General features: G+C 42.5%; 1 long non-coding RNA gene across 1 annotated transcript in view; it reads right to left on the bottom strand.

Moving 5' to 3' along the window:
- Positions 1 to 670: 670 nt before the first annotated feature.
- LOC122803433 overlaps positions 671 to 17,240 on the bottom strand; it is a 103,288-nt gene continuing 86,718 nt past the window's right edge. Inside the window, exon 2 of the long non-coding RNA XR_006365118.1 lies at positions 671 to 706. This is a non-coding gene — a long non-coding RNA (uncharacterized LOC122803433). The remainder of the gene's footprint in view (positions 707 to 17,240) is intronic.

Below are 17,240 nucleotides of genomic sequence, written 5' to 3'. Positions count from 1 at the left end.
GGACATTTTAAACCAGTTTCCCACTGCCTATTTTAAAGTGATGACAAGGATTCCACTGCAAATCTTTCTATTTAACCACAACCAAACCGAAATACCATTCCCCCCAAAATTATACATACTAATACACAATCACCAAAATTCCATCTCAACCTGTGACTATTACTGTAATTTACTTGCTCCAGTCCAGTAACCCAGGTAGCAGGGGCACTTAGTCCAAAGCAGAGTGGAAGATAACCATATCTTAATGAAGAAAGGACTGAAAGCTACAGAAAGAAAACCACTGGCATCAGCTTCAAAAATTATGAGTAGTTAATCTCTGCTGGCAGAGCTTCCAATACTTAAATGTACAAAATAAAAAAAAAGGTGTGCATCTTGGAGGGATTCTTGCCAGGACAATTAACATATTTGTTATCTGCAACCACAGTGGTGTACAACCACCTTCGAACTGTAAACTCTTTCAGGGACGAACCTCACACAAAAAGTAAGCCCCACAGAAAAACCATAAATGAACACTTGCGCCTTTCACTAACCTTAGACATACAAACACTATCAGTGGTTTAGGGAACCCCAAAGCAAGACACTTGGAACTATTAAAGAGAACTTACTTTGTCCAAATGTGGAAGTGGTCCCAAAGCCACCAGGTCCTCCAAATGGGGCACCAAATGTTTTGTTAAACATCTTTAAAAGTTTTCAGGTTGGCATAAATCTGAAAGCAAAAAAAAAAAATTAGCAATTTGGCTTACAGCTTATTTTAAAGATGATACACAAGGATACACTCAGATCTGGAAACAGCCTCACAAATTAGCAATTTGGGAAATAAAAGTCACATGCAAAAACTTGTATAAAATACTCAAGCCTTCTTAGCTTATATGGACAACTTAATCCAGAAAAGAAATCCCCACTCAGAAGCAGCCCCAAAGAGACTGTCATACACAGAAGAGTTTGGTAATCATACCACAATGCATTTTTCTCACCCATTTACACATTACAGAACAGTCACATCACCCCAAAACTATATTAGGAAGGGCGAGTGCTAGTATGCCTTTTGGGGCAAATTCTCGGAATGCAGTCTTAAGCTGCTAAAAACTTCATAAATACTAAAGTTATGTAATTGCCATAATTATGCATCTGCGTTGTCCATTTTTATTCTCTAACATAGGGGTACCAAATCAGACTGCCGCATACACTAGACTTCAGAACCAACTCTCAAGCTCCTCCCTCTGCCCACAATGCCCCAGTCAGCCAACAACAACCTCAGAGTCTGCTGCACCATAGACCCAAATATAGAATAGGCAGGAACAGCAAAGTTGGAGCTCAAAGCTGGAGCAAAGGGTTTTATAACACCCAGAAAATGAAAGGAAAGGGACGGAAGATGTGGAAGAATGAAAATGAACAAGGATGCACTGTTATGGTAAGTATATAAAACTTGAAATAATCTGATGTCCTTTTCATTCTTCAATGTGTGAGACAGAGGCCCAACTATGTCACTAGTGGGTGGCCCTCATGGAAGGATATTATGGAGAAAGTACAGTTGTGTACACTTGCCATAAATGTAGATGTTAGAGTGTATTCACTGCTGCAGTGATTACATTTGGGTTATCTGCTTGCAGGTAGCCCTCAGGTCGGCCCGATTATCAAAGTCTTGGGTCCTGCGTCAGTTGCTGTCTCATCTTCCATGATGTCAGGTAATCAGGGGTATAAAGCATGCAGCAGACACCATTACATCAGTTTCTTGCCCTAGATGTCAGGTGCCCCCATAATGGGAAGCAATTTTATACAAGGTTACACCTCCAACAAAAAGCTTTAAGCATAGTAAACAAGAACAGAGATACAGTCAATAGAAGTTGGGGGGCTAGAGGGAGGGTAACCAGGACTGCAACAGTGAATACACCAACATCTACATTTATGGTAAGTGTACACAACTGTACTATGTTCTTAAAGTTTCACTGCTGCAGTCATTACATTTGGGTAGATTCCCAAAGCTAAGAAAGGGAGGAGGTAATTAGATAGCATTAGGACCAGCTATAAGGCCCTGCAACACTGTAGTGGCAAAACCAGCGCTGGATTTTGAAAAATTTGGCAAGTGGTAATGCTTGGTGAAGGTATGAACAGAACTCCAGGTAGCAGCTTCTAAGATGTCCCTGGTAGGGAGGCCTCTCAGAAAGGCTGTAGAGGTAGATGCAGCCCTGGTGGAATGTTGTCTTATCCCCTGTGGGGTAGGTTTTCCATGGTGCTTATAGTAGAAATGAATACAGTGGCCTACACACTTAGAAATGGTTTGCTTTGAAAGGGCCTTCCCCTCTGCCCCTGTAGCAAATGCAACCAGCAGCTGTTCAGATTTCCTCGGAGGCTTTGTCCTGTCCAAGTAAAATCTAAGTTGTCTGTGCACATCCACAGAGTGCAGTATTAGTTCCCCTTTGTTCTGTGGATTAGAAAAAAAGGTTGGCAGATGGACTTAAGGGCCACACTGCATACCACCTTGGGCATAAAGGAGGGATTGGTCCTGAGGAACACCCTGTCCACATGAAAGATTAAAGGCTCCAATGCCATGAGGGCCTGTAATTCAGACACCCTTCTTGTTGAAGTGATGGGTGGAAGGAAGGCTGTTTTCCAAGAAAGGATTTTCAACTCTGCATTTGCAGCTGGCTCAAAGGGAGGTAGAGTGAGCTATTCCAATACAAAGTTAAGGTCCCAGGCTGGAGCAGGGGATCTCCTGGGTGGTCTTAAATTTTTGGCCCCTCTGAGGAATTGCTTCAGCAGTGGATGAGAGAAGAGGAGTGGCTATTAAAATGAGCTGAAATGGCCAAGCCATGAAATGTTGATGGAAGAAAAGGAAAGGCCCTTGTGAAGCATCTCAGTTAAGTATTGAAGAATGTGCGGTAAATTGGGCACTGTTGTGCCCACCCCCTGAGTGTGGCTCCAGGAACAGAATCTTTTCCATTTTTCAGCATAGGATTTTCTAGTACTAGGCCTCCTTGTCTCCAGAAGGATATCCATCACTTGCTTACTGAGGGATGGTAACAGAGATCATGTAATTAAGCCAAGCTGCAAGGTTCTGGGTTTGAAGCTTTGGGTGCAGAATATGGCCCTCCTGCTGGTACATCAAGGCAGGGGTCTGAGGCAGGTGCCATGGTTCCAGAATTGACACTGCTCAGGATGGGGTACCAGTGTTGGTGTGGCCAGTCTGGTGCAATAAGTATTACCCTTGGCTTGTCCCGTTTGATTTCTAGTAGCACTTGAGAGGAGAGGCAGAGGGGAAGGCATAAACAGATAGGTTTTTCCAGGTGAAGGACAGGGCATCCACTATCCAAGCTAGTCTGTGGGGAGTCCTTGTGCAGAATTTGTCCAACTGGTAGTGCTAAGGGGAGGCAAACAGGTCTCTGGACTCCCCCATTTGTCTCCCAAAATGTTGAATATCTTTGGTTTCCACTCGTGTGGGTCCATGAGATTTCTGCTTGGGTCATCTGCCACTGTAATTTAGCTTGCATGGCAGGAATTGAGCTTGTAAGTGCACTTGGTAGCTCAAGGCTGTGTTTCACAGAGCCATGACTAGTCTGCAGAGAGGGTATGAGTGGGTTCCCCCTGCTTATGTACCACACAATAGTGGTGGTGTCAGTCCTTACCAGTAATTGTCCTGGAAGAATGAGGTCCTTGACGGCTGTCAGGGCATTCTGTACAGCCAACATTTCTTTTTGATTGATATGCAGGTGCATTTGACTCTGGTCCAATTTGCCTTACATGCACTGCCAAGCCAGCCCCCCATGCATAGTCTGATGAGTCTGTTAGGGTTTGGCCGGCAAGGGGGGAGGGAGTGAATGACAGTCCCTTGTTGTGGTGGCAGGCCTCTGCCCACCAAAGGAACTCTGTCTTTAAGACAAGGGATGATAGGAATAGTTGATTCTAGGTCCTGAGAATGTTGACACCACAGGCTTTTTAGATACCATTGTAGTTTCCTCATATGCAGTCTTGCATATTGAATTAGTAGAATGCAAGAGGCCATGAACCCCAAGGCTTGCAGTATTTTCCTTGCAGATAGAAAAGGAGAAAGATGATAGCTCAAATCTATCACACTGGTACCACACTAGCAGGTTTTACTAGTTCCAGTCTGTCTCATGTATTCTGAAAAATGTCTATCCTGAATTCCTTTTTGCCCATTTCACATGATTATTTCTATCCCAATTTGACTCCTGCATCACTGGTATTTGCACCATACATGCAAGACATTTCAGTACTCCGCTTTTTCGATGCTTGTAAGACCATTTACATTCCATGATACTTTGGTAGAGAGAATGCACCATTAAGCACCGAAAGCCAACCTTATCAAAAGGAGCAGAAATTAAACCAGAAAAAATATAAAGTATTACTACCACTGTGAAGGTAATTGCATCTCAAATTTAATAAAATTAAAATCACAAACACTGAAAAACAAAACAAAAACTATAAAATGGCAGGACAAGTGCCTTCGCAAATTAGCCTTCTTCAGAACTGGAGATACAATTACCTTCACTATAGTACCAACACTTTTTTCTGGTTCCATGTACTATGGTCAGAATACCCATTATGATAGAAAGCACAAGACAGTTCTTTTGAATGCATTTCCAACTTCTGCCTTACACACATTCATGCTTGACAGACTGGATCTCTTATGCTGTTCCTTCTCATCTCCATACTGAAACTGAAACGAAACATCTTGGAAAACAATGGAGCAATACAAAAGCTCAGTTTGCAAAACAAACCATCCCCTCAAACTTGGAACACAAAATAATTGTATTTGTTGGAATGTACATAAACTGTTCAATAGAAGCAGTTGCTCCAAACCAACAGCTGCACCCTCAGGGACTGCCTAATCTAAAATGAACGTCACCCAAGTTAAACTACATGTTATGTTACAGCCTGTGTTCCCACCTGCAATATATTTCTTCATTACCTTCCATTCCCCTCCCAAATGTAAAAATGTGGTCTGCACACTTACAGCAAAATTTAGCCCTTTAAGTGCACAGCTACTTGTGCATTGTTACACAAGTAAAAGGTTTGCGGATGATCAACTATTTAAACTTTGCTTCTGGCATTTCAAACCTCATTTATTTTCCCCTTAACTGCTTGCCACTGTACCTTTTAAATGTGAATTGCAATACAAGTCTTAAATTTATCTTTATGAGCAGGGATTTGTGGATAGAAACTAGAACTTTATTTGCAATAGTGAGGATGTACTGGGAGACCTAGAAGGATAGACTTTTGAAGAAACGTGAAAATATCTGGTAAGGAATATTAGTTTTGTAGGCTCTGAATATGTATATATTCTCCAAGGTGCAATGAATGTGAAAGATTGGATAGAAATGATATTTTCCAGAACAATGTAGTTTTGAGTGCTTGGACACCTCAATCAGCTACATGGTCAAGCACCAATAAAAAACAAAGATAAATACATAGTAGGGTAATGGAGGTACAAATGAGACACTGACTTTCCTGTTGCTCTGCCAAAGGAAAAAAGGGGGGGGGGGTTTGAACAACTGGTAGTGAAATGAAAATTTAGGAAGACAAAACTTTAGACGGGATAACAAGTGGGTGGAATGGCATGAAAATGGAGTTTAGACAGTAAAAATGACAAAAATGAGGTAGTAGTAATAGGAATTTAGAAGGACTGATACAGGTAAAGTACTGCAAAACAAGGAAAATATCAAAAGAGGAATAACTGCACAGTGCTAGAGACAGAGTAATTTGATAATATGCACGAGTTTAGAAAGGTTACTGTAAAGCAACTATGATAGCTCAAGAGCACAAAAAAATAAACTAAAGACAACAGAAAGTTGAAGGTGTTGCTGCCAAATATCAGGAACTGCTGCTAAGAAAAACACAAAGTACAGTTGTCTAAAATCTTACAACAGTACAGGTCCCTCCCTTCACTGTTTTAGTATTCATAACATTGGGGGCTACCTGCCAACAGCAGTCTGATGTCCAGCCAGTACACCAAAGCCTTAGGTTGCTTTAAGGTACGTCGTATGTCACATGACTGCTCCTTGCATAGCGTAGGGCATAAAGGTGACATCCGGGCATACCATCCTCAGAACTGTGCACCCCAGTAGGAACACCAGTCCATTGGGGGGTGTAACCAGTACACCCAGAAGACAAATGGAGCAGGGGGAGGAGGGAGTGAATAAAGCAACAGTGAAGAGAAAGACGTACAGTTATTGTAAGATTTTACATAACTATACTACGTCCTTCCATTTCACTGTTGCAGTATTCATAACATTAAAGAGAATGCCAAAGCTCAAAAAGAAACTTGGAAAAACCAGCAGAGCCCTGCAGGAAGCCATGAAGAACAGCCCTAGCAAACCCAGCTCTAGCTCTGGAGATTCCATCCAACTTCTAGTGCTTAATAAATGTAAGCAAAGTCCAGGTAGCTACCTCAAGAATAGTCAGTATGCAAACCCTTTGAACAAAAACAGAAGCCACAGCTCTAGTAAAAATTAGCATTAACAGAACAAGGAAGCCTATTACCATGAAAAGAGAAGGAAACAGCTTTAGAAATCAAAGAACAGTTTGCTTGGACACAGCTAATCCTAAGGACAAAGGATAAAAGGAAAGAGCTGATCAGATTTCCGAACAGTCTTAGTCTTATCAAACAAGATCCGAGTTGTCTATGCACATGCAATGTATGCAGCACCTTCTCACTAGCAGACTGAAAAGGGAAAAAAAAGTGGGCAAATGAATAGACTAATTAAGGGACAACTCATGCACCACCTTGGGGATAAAAGAATTCGTATGCAAGGACACTCCATCCTTCTGAAACATCAAAGGAAGAAGACAAGCCATAAGGGCTTGAAGCTCAGACACCCATTTGGCAGAAGTAAGGGCTAACAAAAGTACAGTCTTCCAAGAGCAAAGCTGCAAAGAAGCTGAAGTAGCAGGCTCAAAAGGAGCCTTAGTCAATTTCTCCAAAACTAAATTAAGATCCCAGGGAGGAGGAACAGGCTTCCTGGGAGGCCTAATATGAAGGATGCCTTTAAGGAATTGTTTAGCTTCAAATCTAAAACCTAGAGGAGGAGAAAGGCAGACAAGCAGAGATAAACGGGCAAGTGGGCCTTAAAAGAATAAGCCAATCCAGCATAGAGCAATTCACATAAATAAGAACCAAAGGATCATCCAAAGAAAGTGAATCCAGGTTAAGATAAAGGCACCAAAATAGAAAACCTCTTACATTTGGACAAGTAGGATTTCCTAGTATTGGGCTTCCTGGCCTCCTGCAGGACCCTAAAAAATGTCCTCAGAAAAACGGCGTCTATGTGGAATCAAACTCTTATAACTCACAGTATCAGCTGAAAAGTGGACAGGTGGAGATGGATAACAGATCCCTTGTCCTGTGCGACTAGGTCCACCCTGTGAGGTAACTTGTGGTGACTGCCCTTGGCTAAACGCAGAAGACAGAAAGTACAGTTTTGTACCTACCGTAAATGTAGATGGAGTGTTCACACTGCTGCCGTCAGGCTGTCCCGCAGTTGGCCAGAGTTCCAAAGTCTTGGTCCGGCGTGGGTTGCTGTCGCTTCTTCCCTGACATCAGTGCGCCAGGGGTATGTAAAAGGCATCAGACGCCATTTTCTTCAGTTTTTCTTGCCCCAAATGTCAGGTGCCCCCAAGTAGGTGGGCAATACATATTGCCAATAAAACATGTAAAGAAAATACAAAGAATACCTTCAGTTACAAGCAAATACACCACAAAGGTTGCATCAGATAGAAAGGTATAGAAAAGTTCAGCTAGGTCAGAGGGGATGGAAGGAGGGTAACCTGGACTGCAGCAGTGTGAACACTAACATAGTACAGTTTTGTACCTACCATAAGTGTAGATGTTAATCGTGTTACACTGCTGCAGTCAAAACACTTGGGTTGAATCCCAAAGCTAAGGATGGGTGGTGGAGTTAAACAGGGTTTGGAGTAGCTAGTAGGTCCTGCAGAACTGCAGTGGCAAAGCCAGCTCTAGTTTTAGAGTATAAAGGTAAGTGATCGTGTTTGGTGAAGGTGTGCACTGAACTCCAAGTTGCAGCCTCCAAAATATCCTTGGTTGGTACTCCCCTGAGAAAGGCTGTTGATGTAGCTGTAGCCCTAGTGGTGTGGGACCTAATGCTAGCAGGTACTGGTTTCCCACGATTTGTGTAGCAGAAACGGATACAATGTCCTATCCATTTTGAAATGGTCTGTTTTGAGATAGCTTTTCCTTGTGATCCTGCAGCATAGGATACAAAGAGCTGGTCAGATTTTCTGAAAGCCTTAGTTGTATCCAAGTAGTAACGTAATTGCTTGTGAATGTCCAAAGAGTGCAGGAGCCTTTCTCCTTTGTTCTGGGGGTTTGGTAAAATGGTGGGCAAATGAATGGTTTGGTTTAGGGCCACACTGGATACCACCTTTGGCATAAAGGAAGGGTTAGTTCGTAGAGCGACTCTGTCTTGATGAAAAATGAGGAAAGGCTCCACTGTCATTAGGGCCTGTAGCAGAGACTCTTAGAGCTGAAATTATTGCTAGCAGCAGGGCAGTTTTCCATGACAAACTGTAAATCAGCTGTAAAAGCTGGTTCAAAGGGCGGCAGTGTAATCTTTTCCAGAACAAAAGTTGAGATCCCAAGTTGATGTTGGAGCTCTCCTGGGCGGTCTTATGTTCTTAGCCCCTCTGAGGTACCGTCTTGGCAGTGGATGTGAAAATAGAGGAGGATCCGTGTTGTAGTGAGCTGAAATCGCTGAGGCGTGGATCTTAATAGATGAAAAAGAAAGTTTTGTGCAACATCTCAGTTAAATATTGTAGAATTTGAGGAATGTTTGGAACAAGGGGATTTTGGCCTTTAGCCTGATTCCAGGCACAAAATCTTTTCCATTTGTCTGAATAGGCTTTCCTGGTGCTGGGCCTCCAGAATGACATAACAGCTTTAGAGAGAAGTATTGGCTGGTTGTTTAGGTAATTTGCCATGCAGCCAGATTTAAAGTCTTGAGCTGGCTGTGTAGAATCAGATTGTTTTGCTGAGTGAGCAGGTGAGGAATTTGAGGTAAAATCCATGGTGGGCCGTGGGCAATGTTCCTTAGGGTTGGATACCAATGCTGGCATGGCCAGTCTGGAGCAATGAGTATCCTTTGTGGCCTCTCTAATCTGACTTTCAGCAGCACCTTTGCTAGAAGAGGCAGTGGAGGAAAGGCATACAGTTTTGCAACTGAATGAGAGGGCGCCCACTTTCCAAGATAGTGGGTGGAATGTCCTTGTGCAAAATTTTCGAAGTTGGTAGTTTTGGGGGTTGACAAACAGATCTAATGTCTGGGTGCCCCCATTTTTGAGTCATCATTGCAAATGCTTGTGGATCTAGTTTCCACTCGTGGGGATCCATGATGTATCTGCTTAGGTCGTCTGCCCATGCGTTTCTTTCCTGGCAGGAATTGTGCTTGTAGTTGAACTTGGTAGGTCAGTGCAGTGTTCCACAAGGTCATTGCTTGCCGGCATAGGGGGTAGGCGTGTGCCCCCTTGCTTGTTTATGTACCACATTACTGTGGTATTGTCCGTCTGTATTAGAAGTTGTCCTGGATGCAAGAGGTCCTTGAAAGCTGTTAGGGCATTCTGTACAGCTAGCATTGCTTTTTGATTGATATGCAGATGCCTTTGATCTGTAGACCATTTGCCCTGAATGCACTGCCATGTGTGCTCCCCAGGCATAGTCCGATGCATCTGTTAGTTTGCCTGGCTGTGGGCAAGGTAAAAGGCTGACCCTTGTTGAGGTGACATGCCTGTGCCCACCATAGAAACTCCTGTTGAAAGCTGGGAATGAGTGGTATTATTGTTTCCAAGCTGTGGCTGTGCTGAGTCCATACGCTTTTCAGGTACCATTGTAATTTCCTCATATGCAGTTTTGCAAATGGTATTAGTAGTATGCAAGATGCCATGAATCCCAAGGTCTGCAGAATTTTTCTTGCAGGGAGTTGGGTCTTTGTTGCCATCATTTTGAAGTATTGAGTCAGCCGTTCTTGGTTGTCTGGCGCGAGATAAGCCATCCGGGCCGTTGCATTTAAGCTGGCACCCAGGAATACTATGTTTTGTGAGGGCACTAGTTTTGATTTCTTTTCATTTACTGTGTACCCTAGGCAACTTAAAAGGTGTTTGACAAACACCAGAAGCTTTAAAAGAATGTCCTTGCTTTCTGCTTTAATAAGGCAGTCGTCCAGGTATGGATAACATTTGAATTCCTCTGTCTGCAGTATGCAATTACTGGTGCCAGGCATTTTGTGAAGACCCTGGGCACAGTAGATAAGCCAAAGGGCAGTGCAGAGAATTGATAATGGGTTGAACCTGCAATAAATCGAAGGAATCTTCTGCAATTTTGTCTGATAGGGACATGCAGGTATGCCTCCTTGAGGCCCAACGTTACTAGCCAAGCCTTCTTGCCCAGCATGGGAAGAAGCTGTTAGTGTTAGCATCTTGAATTTGGGTACTTGCAGATAAGTGTTTAGAAATGAAAGGTCCAGAATGGGTCACCAGGCTGTCCTTTCTGGGGACTAGAAAGTCTTGAGTAAAATCCTTGTCCTTGCTCCTGTGTAGGTACCTGTTGAATGGCTCATGTCCATGAGAGCTGTAATTTGTTTTTGAGCCTCTGCCCATTGATTTGGTGGCAGGTTTGGCATTCCTTTTATCCTTGGCAAGGTGTGAAAGTGGAATCTGTATCCTTGTGAGACAGTATTTAGGACCCAACAGTATTTAGGACCAATTTGTCTTCTGTGATGATGTGCCAGTTGTCTGCAAAAAGTGCTAATTTTCCTCCCAAGGGAGCTGCCAAGAGAGATTTGCTTGGCAGTCTGAGGGTTAAGTCATTGTGTTTGTCTTCTGATAGCTTGGGGCCTGCCTTCTCCTCCTTTCTGGGTTGCAGCACCCCATTGGCTTGGCTTGTAAGAGCCTTGTGACTGACCTCTGCCCCTTGGGCATCTGTATTTGTCCCTCTGTGGTCTGTCAGAAGCTGGAAAGGACCATTTTTTTTGTTGGCCAATTTCTGCTGAAACGAGGGGGTTGAACCTGTAAAAAATCCTTGACGGTCTGCATAGATTTTGCCTTATCCTCCATTTTCTTTAAAACCTCTTCTGCTTTTACACCAAATAAAACATCCTGCTGTACAGGTGCATCCAATAACTTTGCTTTAACATGATCAGGTAGGGTTTGTTCTTTTAACAAAGCATGTCTACGTATGACAGACCCAGTCACCGCTGCTCTACAGGAAGCTTCCAATGAATCAAATCCACATTGTAAAGTATGTTTTCCCACTTCAACAAATCTTCATTTTCTTGAAATCAGGCTGCTCTGAATGTGTGATCATGTTTTAATTGAGACATCAGGAATTGCTGATATTTATGCATGTGAAACTGGCAATTTAAGGCCCTCATAGCTAGAGTAGCTGAGGTATATACTTTCTTTTCCCCATCTGTCTAGTGCTCTGGAATCCCTTTCAGAGGGTAAAGATTTTTAACAATAGAGGCCTTAACCCCTTTGGGACCCTGGAAAATGGTTTCTGGATCAGCAACAGGGCTTTTATATAGGAGTTTGAGAGAGTCAGGGACTCTGTAGTATCTGTCTGGTTTGGCTGGAGCAGGAGAGAGAGTCTGGGTTAAGGCTAGATTCTAAGTAATCATCATCCACAATGTCTAACATGGGAGGGATACCAAGTGGTCTGTGCTGGGGTAGTAAAAGGAACTCTGAGCCTTTTTTAAGAATCTGAGTAATCCTGGCCTTCCCAGTAGAAATGTTCCCTCATGGTATGTGAAGTTTCCCCAAAGGAGTAGTCTTCTGGGGGAGATGCTGAGGGAATAGACTCTTCAGCATCAGAGTCTTCATAGGGGGGGGGGTATTCCTTTTCCTCAGTAGAATCTGAGGAAATTGAAACCTGGTCAGAGGAAGCATAAATCCTCCTCTTGTCTTGGCCTTTTTATCAGGAGGGGGATGAGAACCCCTGATTAGGGTAAGTAAATCTTCAGCCATCTTAAGCATCTGTTTCTTAGGCATGAGGTCTTAGTACTGGAGACTGCCGTACAGTCGTTTTTGTTTTTAAAGGAGTTTTCAGCTTAGCATAAGATTTGGCGAGTGTAGTCTGTCTGAAGACACCTTCTGCAACTGAAGGCATTTCCGACTCCAGAGCAGAAGGAGATTCCGCTGCAGCTGAAAGGCCTAAAGAAGAAGGCTGCGGCGGCCTAGTAATCTCCGCTTGGGAATCAGAAGCCGCCCGAGGTTCTAAATAAGCAGTAGTCAAGGGCTGCATGGGCGCCTCACTGAACCTGCAACTGGCCCAGCAGAGGCCTCTAAGTCTGGTTTGGGTCTAGGCTGCCTGTCCTTATCCTTGCATCTTTTATGCATGCCGGTCGGTTGCTCCGAAGGCATGGTATAATTAAATTTCCTACACCTGTGACATCGTGGTCTGGGCCTAGGCAAGGAATACAATAAGAATAAAAGTCCTTATGAGGCATTTGCTTCCCACAAGAAATGCAATTGTTAACTTTTTCTGACATCGGACTGAGGCAAGAAAAGGTTCCCCAATGGGGTACTTAGCTTTATTGAAGACTTCAGTCTGAAATTAGATTTGAAAATCTCAGGAGTCGGCCGACCAGCACTTGCGAACTGCTTCTGCTTCGGGCACCACCCGGCAAGAAAGACTGAAGAAAATGGCATCTGATGTCTCCTATATACCCCTGGCGCACTGACATCAGGGAAGAAGCGACAGCAACCAACACCGGACCAAGACTTTGGAAATCTGGCCGACTGCAGGACCACCTGACGGCAGGATAACCCAAGTGTGATGACTGCAGTAGCGCAACACGAACATCCAATGCTGTCTCGGCCAAAAGGGAGTCAAACTTTGGGAGCATCCTGTTGATATTTGGAATGAATGAGTAGAGTGTAGAGAAAGATCACCTTCCAAGAAAAATATAGGGTGTCCACCTTCTAAACCAGAGGACCTGGGACTCTGGCACAAAACAGAGAAAGTTGTCTGTTGAGAGGGGAGGCCAAAAGATCTATTTGATAAGTACCCACTGTTAGACTATGTCCAGAAACATATCCCTGTGTAGCACCTGTAGATCAGTATGCATGTATACCTTTAAGAAGCTTTCCATGGGCTTGCACATGTATAAATACTGCACACATGCAAGCCTGACTGCTACTTTGTAGAGAGCTGTTGAGATGCAAGCATGCATGTATGATGGTCAGTTAATCAGTTTACATTTTATGTTGCTGCTATCCATCCTGATCGTTTATATGCTATATATAGGAGCACAACTACCCAGTCTGTTAGACTTCAATTGTAAACCAAGAGTAGCAACAGTGTCAGAATGGGATCCAGAATCAATACGAAGAGGCACTCTGTTAATGTTGGAGAAATAGAGCAGTGGATCAACCCCACTGCACATGCAACTCGCAAAAAAAACAGGTCAGAAACTTTTCAGGTATCTAAGTTTACTTAACTCTTTACATCCAAGTGACACCTGCAGGTGCATCTGCAGTTAATTCCTACTGATGCCTCCAGGCATCAAATATTTGTTCATATTTGTAATACTTCCAAAACCATGCTATGTACAAGGTTTTTAAATATTTCATCTTAAAAGCTTACACAATAGCAAACTGCATTAATATTTGACCTCTTGTCTAGTGCAGGTAAATATATAATTTTATATTACTCGCTGCGGTGGTGGCGCTGTGGTAGCGTTGTCGCCCATTCGATTCTCAGAGTCTGCGCGGCGACATGCGTGAATGGGCGTTCCTTCACTGAAGGTTGTGCGTTAGGCCCAGCAAGCCAACACATCAAAATCTACTGCCAATCATTAGCCGGCTGGAATTCCGCTGTGACGACCCCCAAATGGGAAAAGCCGAAAGAAACAAACTCGACAGATACAATTTGCACATTTTTCTAAATACCTCAACAACCAAGTAACAGACCGAACTCCTTGGCTTCAAATGAAAGGTTTCAGCTAGACGAATAAAATGCTGCTGACAGCATGTGTGCAGTATCTTGAGTGGTTGGCGAAATATTGTAAGTCAACTATTACATTTGTAATATTTTGTAACCATTTACTATGGCTTACAAAATTTGGTTTACTACTTAAACTACTACCACTATCAAAATAGTTAGTGCTGAAAAGTTTACCATTTCTTTCATAACCGCTATGGTTCCAGAAATAAAACATTTGTTTGAAATGTGAGGGCATAAGTGGATTCTGTCAAAAGGCTTAGGCTCCACCCATTGGAAGTTAGAGTCCTGAGCTCCACTAAACTGATTTCTTACTCACAAAACACTCAGTGCTCTGCGACTTATATTGATAAAAACTATGGAAAATGTTTGAAATAAAGTCTGAATTGCATAAAGTGAAGAAAAACCACATTTTTTTCGAAATAGCTCTAGCATGTACTTTTTTCATATTAAAGCCATTACAGATATAAGGATTTGCATGTTTGTGCAGTATCACCATAGTTATTACGCAAAATACTACCATTTCAAAGCTTATTTCGCAAAGTACAGTATTTCAAAGTTTGTGTATCTGAATGTTATTACAAGTACTGGCTGTGTGTGCATGTTCGTATATAATTACAAGGGCATTTTTTCAGTGCAATTGGGCATACTTTGTTGGCATGGCTGAAGGATTTCAAAAACCACATCCACTTGTATTTGATAATACTGCAGATAAAAGTATCTGAGCAAGAGTACAATGTTTACATACAAGCTGCATTTTCTGATTAAGATGACCATACAAAGGCATTTATTCTGCTCAATTTAGCTGTTCAGAAGCCAAAGAAAGATGGCATTCATATGTGTATGAACCTGCTGTGCTTGCAGGGGAGGGTGAAAACAGCCATCTAGTTGTACTGGCCGAGTCAAGGGAAGACAGAGTGCTTAAAACGTAAATTTAAAGAAATGTGCAACCCCAAACAATTACAAAGGAAAGGCACTTATTTTACACAAGAGATCAAAAGCCTGGGGAAACTTTTGCAGCATATACAACTGACATGAGAAAAAGCTAAAACGTGCAGATCTGGGGATTTAAGGGAAGAGTGGATACAGGACAGACTTGTGTGCGGTATTACATATGATGCTGTGAGAAAGATTTTCATTCAAGACCGATTTAACTTTGAATAAGGCCATTGAGATTGGTCAGATCTACGAGTTCACAGAAAAGCATACAAATGAGAAATGCAAGCACCCAGTTATCTTCTAAAGCTTATGTTGACAGTATGTAGCATGTGGTTAAGAGAAATGGGACCAAGCACATGGCAACTGTAAGCCCTGCAACAGTCACTAGACAACCCCATACTTTCTAGCAAATCCAGAGTGCACAGTCTCAGTGACGTACAAGGGTGAATCAGCAAACTCAAAGAATGGGCCTCTACCTACAGTCATAAATGTGGTGAAAATCATGAGCCCAAGAGAGACAGAAGTGCTTGGCTTTTGGTCAACAATGCCACAAATGCAATACATGGAATCATTTCAAAAGATTTTGTAAATCAAATAGACACTTAAGAGAAAACATTCCAAGAGACAAGTTTTAGAAATCTGTGACCCTACTTTTTATGTTGATAGCGCATCCGTGCTTAAAACAGTCAATGCAGTACATTTATGGGCAAAGAATGAAGTATTTTGTACCGGTTGGATAAATGGGAGACCCATAGAGCTGAAAGTTGACATAGGTCCAAAGTGCAATTTTGTGTCAGCAGAAACATTTGCTAGAGTATGCGCTGGTGAGAAGCTTGATTTGTCAAAGTGTGCGAAGCTGGTTGCTTATGATGGTGAAAGCACTACTGAACCTTCAGTTTGAACTTAATGTTCCTCTGCTGGGAACAGTTATGACTTGCAATTTTATGTAGTCAAAAGACACGTACAGTCACTGGGTCTGAGTTTTGAAAATAGGACTTTCATTTAGTAAGGAAGCCCACCATGTAAGCTTAAAAAAACACTTCTAATTTTGCCAGGTCTAATTTTTCTACCTATGCTGATCTTTTTGAAGATAAATTAGGCAAACTACCAGCTTTTTACTCCATGCAGTTAGTCCCTGAAGTCAGCAGAGTTGTCAGACCAGCCCAGAAAGTTCCAGTAGCTATGCAGAACAGAGTCAAAGCAGAGCTAGATAAAATGGTGGAGCAAAGTGCGATTTGTCCAGCTGATTAACCTACGGAATGGGCATCTTCCATGGTCAAAGCTCATAAGAAAAGCCCAGATACAGAATATGTATTAATCCACAAGATTTGAACAAAGCACCAAAGACATCATTCAATACGTACAGTCAAAGTCACTGCTGTTATGCCAAACGCCACTGTTTTTTCTGTCTTAAATGCAAAGAGTTAATTCGGGTAAATTTTGCTGGACAAGAAATCCTCATTGCTAACCACTTTCAGTACTCCTTTTCGCAGGTACAGATTTTTTGAGAATGCCATTTGGGATAAATTCTGCCAGTGAAGTCTTCTAGCATGCAATGGAGCAAATTTTTTTCTGGTTATACATGTGCCATTATAGTAGATATTCTAGTAGGAGGTAATGGTGAAGCTAAGCATGACAGAAACCTCAAGAAAGTTCTGCAAAGAGCCCACGAAGTGGATCTTAAAAGCTGAATCTCAGAAGTGCAAATTCAGGCTATGAGAAGTTACTTATGTTGGTCACGTATTTACCAGTTCAGGTTTACTAACGGATCCTTACAAGCAAACCGCAATTCTTGAGATGCCAGCTCCAGACAATGTTCAAGCCCTACAATGTTTTCGTGGCATGGTTAACTACCAAGGCAAGTTCATTCTAGACTTCAGCCAACTTTCAGCATTGCTTAGAGAGCTGACAAAATACTTATCTTGATCATGGTCAGAGCAACACCAAAGAGCATCTGATGTCCTGAAACAGACAACTGTCAGTCCACCCACTCTGATACTATGATGTTCACAAACCAGTTGGTCTACCCTCCAAGAATGACTTCACCAAGACCAAACTTGAGGCATGACAAGGAAGACCAAGTAGCCTATGCATCCAGAACTATAGCCCAAACCAAGATGAAGTATGCACAGATAAAAGAGCTCTTGGCAATGTTTGAAGTTCCACAATTACATTTATGTTAGACCTATCCAGACTGAAACAAACTACCAACCTCTAAGTCAGTATTTTGAGACCTGTGCATATAGCTCCTGCCAAAATTGCAATGCATGATGCTCAAACTGCATAAGTACAATTTCAATCTAGTCTACACAAAAGGCAAACTTATCTTGCTGAT

The sequence above is a fragment of the Protopterus annectens genome, chromosome 5.part1 (genome assembly GCF_019279795.1).
Source record: "Protopterus annectens isolate FY-2018-M chromosome 5.part1, PAN1.0, whole genome shotgun sequence".
Lineage (NCBI taxonomy): Eukaryota > Metazoa > Chordata > Ceratodontiformes > Protopteridae > Protopterus > Protopterus annectens.
This window is presented reverse-complemented; position numbering and strand designations above follow the sequence as displayed.